This window comes from Ursus maritimus, assembly GCF_017311325.1.
Source record: "Ursus maritimus isolate PB19 chromosome X unlocalized genomic scaffold, ASM1731132v1 scaffold_X1, whole genome shotgun sequence".
Lineage (NCBI taxonomy): Eukaryota > Metazoa > Chordata > Mammalia > Carnivora > Ursidae > Ursus > Ursus maritimus.
The window spans coordinates 89,964,186-89,970,497 of NW_024423319.1; positions in this window are offsets into that span (position 1 = coordinate 89,964,186).

The window sequence follows — 6,312 nt, forward strand, 5'->3', positions numbered from 1 at the left end:
GGCTAGCAAGGCCTCTAGCCTGCACCTGCGAGATGGCACCCGAGGTTTTGGTCCGACCTTGAGTTTTGGAGGATTTCTGGTTCCCTGATACTTCTAGAATGTTGCATGTGCCTTGAGTTGCCCTCTTACGCAAGCAGTAGGCTGAGAGCTGGGACTTCCTCGGGCCTAGAAACAGGCTGCAGGGACTTTTGTGCCCGCTTGCTAATGAATGCATGTTTAATAAACGTCTCTGCGTGTGACAGAATGTGGTTAGACACTTGCTTTTGTGCGAACTGGAAGTGAGGCTGCCGGGGAAGGGGTCTGCTCACCCTCACTCACCTCAAACTTCCTTGGAGATGTCAGTTATTGAGATACTGTGTCTCAACCCCCTCCCCCCACACGCCCTCCCCACCCCCCACCCCTCCCCCACCTGTCTTTGTGATGCTGGGGCTCTGCAAACCACATTTCTGCTCCGTCAGCGGCTCCCTGTTGGGCTCTGCCCACAGCAGGTGTCAGAGGAAGATTCAAAGCTAAAGAAGTAGGGACTTATTTCTTCCTTCGCGCCCCTGCTGGCTTCCTGTTGGCTTCCTGATCCTGTGAATGGCATCCTCCACGTTTCTTCACAGCATTTCCTTCCTGTCGCAGCAACTGAATCTACTGCGCAGTTTTTCTGACTCCCACAGGCCCAGCCAGCATCCCTTCCTCGGGGATCTGGGTCCCACGTCCGTGAGGCACCCCCCACGCTGAGCTCAGACACCAGCCTCAGCTGGCAGGTGCCCTTTCCTGGGGCAGCTGATTTTCAGCCCCATGTAATTCCCCCCTCCGAGCTTCTACGTTTTAATAATTCCATTTTTTTCCCCTCTTTGTCCCCCCAACTGTGGCAGCTGCTGTCTGAGACTACTACCGCCATGATGCCTTGGCGTTCCCTTTTCGGTTTTTGGGTTCTTCGGTCACTCACTATACCTAGCTAAATACTCTCTATATTAAATTCTGTTAAAATAACCGGTGTGATTTTTGTTTCCTGCCTGAAGACTATATGCTACCTTCCAGAAAGAACTTTAGGGTTATGCATGACCGGCCTGGCTTAGGTCAGCACTCAATAAATATGCATGGAATAAATAACTGAATAAAGGACTGGATTTCTCACTGTAAATTAATAATGACTTTCAGGTTTTTTAGACCAATCTCACGTGATTTTAATTACTGCCTAGTCAGTCCCCAGAGGAGAGTAACAGTCAGATCTAAAAAATCTGAAAGATTGAAAAAGATAAGGTATCAAGTGCCCAAGCCGGTGCCCCAGCAGGGGTGAGTGCACCCACTACAATCTTTCCTCTGGCTACTTTCAGAGTCAAATCAGCTCTGCCCTGGAGACTTCTCCCCTAACCTGGAAGTCCCCTTCCCTCTAGCCCACACGTCCAGCTTCTCTTCGATCTCACTCTCCTCCAAGCTCAGAGCCACTGGGGCTCTCCCAGGGGAAGCTGGGAAGCACTTTTCCTCCCCAAGCCCCCACCCCATCAGCACACACAAAGTTAGTAACACCTACCCAGTACTTCACGTCCTCAGGAGGAAACACGCATTCAGGGGGACGAGCTGGTGGCTAACGGAGAGGCTGCCAAACTGGCCCCCGGTTTGAAACAATCATTCCACAGTCAGCTAAGGCCCCAGTCCCTGTCCTGACCTCTGCCTTGTTCCCACAGAGCTGTTTCCACCCTGGCCCCTGCATGTGCGGTTTATGCCATTGTTGGACGAACATTCGACCTTCCATCCCTTGGGCAACAGTGATTCGGGCAAGCTATGTACAGGGCCTTGGTGTGATGGCTGGTGGGGACAAAGCTGTACTGTTGCCACCCCCATGGAACTCACAGCAAGAGCAAAGATGGAGAGAAGCCTGGGGGAGGAACATCCATCGCACTCGAAGGGGTGAGGTGGTCAAGGAAACGTCCTGTTCTTTACTAAGAATCATCGTTGCCAATGTTGGTGCTGCCTCTTGGCTTCCCCTGGGTACCTCTGTACCGTTTTTGAGCAGCCCCTGGCCTCAGTGAGCTTTTGTTGCCAATAACCAGTACCTGTTTTTAGAGGGCCTACCCTCAGGCTCCTGGAGCAGCTTTCTGGAGATCTGGAAATGGCCGGAAATGAAAAGTGCTGATAGGATATGGGGGCAGGGCACTGGCTGTGGATGCTACAACTGTATCAAGCACTTTACAGTCCTGTGGGGAAGACTGACCATCAGAAAACGGCCTGGCAAGTGTAATGACAGGCCTGCTCGGAACACGAAGAATGCAGCCTTAATCTGAGAGGCCTCCTCAAGGAGGTAGCCTCATGCACAAGTTGAGTCTTACAAAACCAGCAAAGTGATGACCTAGAAGAAGGGTCCAGGAAAGAACCCCCGAGGCTTTGACAGCTGGGTTGCTTCAGGAGTTTTCAAGTCATTCAGGCTGGCTGGAGCATAGCCAGCATGTGAGTGAAGAGGAATGGTGATGAGCCAGGGAGAAAAAGTGGTGCTAGATCACACAGAGCCTGAAGGAGGCTTTCTACTTCCTATGAAAGGCCTGGGGAGACGTGCTAGGGTTTTACTGCTAGGATTCTAAGCACAGGAATATCATGAATCTGATACACTTTCTAGAGAAATCACTGTGGCTGCAGAGCAAGAGAATGGATTCCAAGGGACAGGACTGAGGGCAGGGTCAGGGAGCCCTAGAGAGAAATTATAAAGGCTGAACACAAGGAAGTGGCCATGGGGAGAGAGATGACGACAGAATCGAGATGAAGCATGGACAGGCCTAGTGGCTAACAGATGAGGAGCCCTAGGCAGGCATCTATGCCAGTCCTTCTCCCCTGGACTTTTTTTTTCTCCCCCCCCCCCATCTGGACTTTTAATCATACCTCTCAACTTTCTCCCATACTTGGGAGGTCTGCTCATCTGGAGCCAGGATATGACAAGATCTTTGTAGTTTCTCCTACAACAAGATCACAACCACGACCTGTGAGTGGGTAATGGAGATGCAAGTACCAGGCCCATGTTACTACCCTGAGAGAATTCCATGCCCAAGTCCAAGGGCCCAAAGTCTTGATTTAAATCAAATTTCTTTTTTTCCCTTAGATTTTATTTACTTGCGAGAGAGAGCAGAGCGAGCAAGAGAGTGAGCGCGTGTGCCCGAGCAGGGGTGAGGGGCAGCGGGAGAGGGACAAGCAGACTCCCCACTGAGCAGGGAGCCTGTTGTGGGGCTCCATCCCAGGACCCGGAGATCATGACCTGAGCCGAAGGCAGATGCTTCACCGACTGAGCCACCCAGACACCCCTTAAATCAAATTTTAATGAGAAGATTCACCACAATGTATTTGCCAAGGCACTCAAAATGTTAGATTACTGGGGCGCCTGGGTGCCTCAGTTGGTGAAGCATCTGCCTTTGGCTCAGGTCATGATCCCGGGGTCCTGGGATCGAGCCCCACATCCGGCTCCCTACTCAGCAGGGAGTCTGCTTCTCCCTCTGCCCCTCCCCCACTTGTGCTTTCTCTCTCTCGTGCATGCAAAAATAAAATCTTTTAAAAACATGTTGGATTACTGGCATGTTAAAGGCAGTCTTTCCAACGGAAGCTCCCTGTATCATCAAAAACAAAACAAACACCTTAGTTTTATTGAGGTATAAGTTACATACTAGTTTCAGGTGCACAACATGATTCAGTTATTTGTATATATTGAGAAATTATCACAATTAAATCTAATTAACATCCGTCACCACACATAATTATAATTTTTTTTCTTGTGATGGGAACTTTTAAAAGATACTTTTTAAAAGATTTATTTGTCAGACGGCAAGCACACAAGCAGGGGGAGCAGCAGACAGAGGGAGCAACAGGCTCCCCACTGAGCAAGGAGCCCCATGCAGGGCTCGATCCCAGGACCCCGAGATCATAACCTGAGCCAAAGGCAAACACTTAACCAACCCAGCCACCCAGGCGCCCGAAAGAGTTACTCTCCTAACAACTCCTAAGTATACGACACAGTATTATTAACTGTAGTCACCACGTTGTACACTATATCCCCAGGACTAATGCATTTTATACCTGGGTTTGCACCCTTTGACTCCCTTCACCCATTTTACATACACATACCCATTCCCTACCTCTGGCAACCACCAATCTGTTCTACGTATAATCTATGAGTTTAGTGGGGTTTTTTGTTTTAAAGACTTTATTTTTAAGAACTATCTACACCCGACATGGGGCTTGAATTCACAACCAGAGTCAGATGCTCTTCTGACCAAGCCAGCCAGGCACCCCTGGTATTTTTTTTGTTTTTTTGTTTTTTGTTTTTAGATTCTATCTACAAGTGAGATCAAATGGTATTTGTCTTTCTCTGAGTTAGTAGCATCATGCCCTCAAGGTCCATCCATGTTGTTGCAAATGACAACATTTCATTTTTGTTTATGATCTAATGATACTCTAATGTGTGTATATATTCATCCATGCATATATCTGTATCTATATCACATCTCCTGTAACCATTCATCCATCAGTAGACACTTAACGTTGCTTCCGTATCTTGGCTAGTGTGAATGATGCCGCAATGAACATGGAGCTAAAGATACCTTTTTGAGTTCGTGTTTTTGTCTTCTTCCGATAAATACCCAGAAGTAGAATTGCTGGATCACAGGGTAGTTCTAGGTTTAATTCTTTGAGGAATCTTCACACTATTTTCCAGTGGCCGCACCGGTTTGCATTCTCACCAACACTGCGTGAGGGTTCCCTTTACTCCAATCCTCACACCGTATCATTTTTAGATCCTCTTTCTACATTAACTTTTTTTTTTTAAGATTTTATTTATTTATTCTACAGGATAGAGACAGCCAGCGAGAGAGGGAACACAAGCAGGGGGAGTGGGAGAGGAAGAAGCAGGCTCATAGCAGAGGAGCCTGATGTGGGGCTCGATCCCATAACGCCGGGATCACGCCCTGAGCCGAAGGCAGACGCCTAACCGCTGTGCCACCCAGGCGCCCCTCTACATTAATTTTTTGACCCTGAAGCCTTGCCTGAAGTACACTGTTTTGGTTGCTGCTTGATTTTATTATTTTTTTCCTCACCGGTGCCAAAAGCACCCTCACCTCATTCAGGTGAGGTAGAAGCAAGGATGGCTGTCCTACCAAGTGTCCCTGTCTCTCCAATTACAACAGTGTCTCCAGTAAACTCTGACATATTGTTAAGATCAAGGCCTCAAAGGTAAACACTACCCCAGAAGCTGCACGTACCCTTTCTTCTTCTATATCCCATTGGCCAAAACTTGACTAGAGGATTCCACAGCTGTATCTACCTGCGAGGCAAGTTGAGAAATGTAATTTTTATTTAGGTGGCCGTGTATCTAGCTGAGAAATGAACCATTCGAAGAGGACAAGGAGGGGGGACGCCTGGGTGGCTCAGTCGGTGAAGCCTCTGCCTTTGGCTCAGGTCATGATCTTAGCATCGTGGGATCGAGCCCCACATCGGGCTCTTTGCTCAGCAGGGAGCCTGCATCTCCCTCTCCTTCCACTGCTCCCCCTGCTTGTACTTTCTCTCTGGCAAATAAATAAATGAAATCTTTTAAAAAAGGGGGGGGAAAGAGGACAAAGAGGAGAAGAGCCGCAGTGGAGCAACTGGAAGTCTCCACTATTACCAGTTAGCTAATGCTGGCTAACAAACCATCCCCAAAGTCAGGAGCCTAAAACAACTATTGTTTTATTTCTCACAACTCTATGGGTCAGGAATCTGGGGCAAGGGGAAGTGGGGTGAGTGTATGAATCATCTCTGTTCCAGATGTGGCTGAGGCTAGAGAACCCAAATACCCACAGAACTGATGAGTCAATTGGGGTGGTTCAAACAGCTGGGGGATGAGTAGGATGTTTCAACCTCTGTCTTCTCATGGTGCTGGCAAGATTCACTAATGTATCTGAGGGGCTTGGTTCTCCTCCAAGTGGTCTCTCTCTCCCTCAAGATAGCCTGGGGCTTCTTCACACAGTAGCCGGAAATTCCCTCAAGCCAAAATGGAGACACAACGTCTCTTGAGCCCTAGACTGAGACCCCTCCCCCACACCCACGTGACTTCAGTCACGTTCTAGTTATCAAAAATGTGAAGGCCAGCTCAGACTTAAATAGTAGAGAAATAATTCTACCTCCTGATGGAAGGAGCACTGCACGGATACTTTGCAAAGAACTGTGAACACCGGAAGACATGATTCACTGGGACCTATTTTTTAGAAACTACTACGCCTGCCTGAGCAGGAAGCCACCACGGCACCGTACACGTGCCCGCACCGCCGTACACGTGCCCGCACCGCCGTACACGTGCCCGCACCGCCGTAC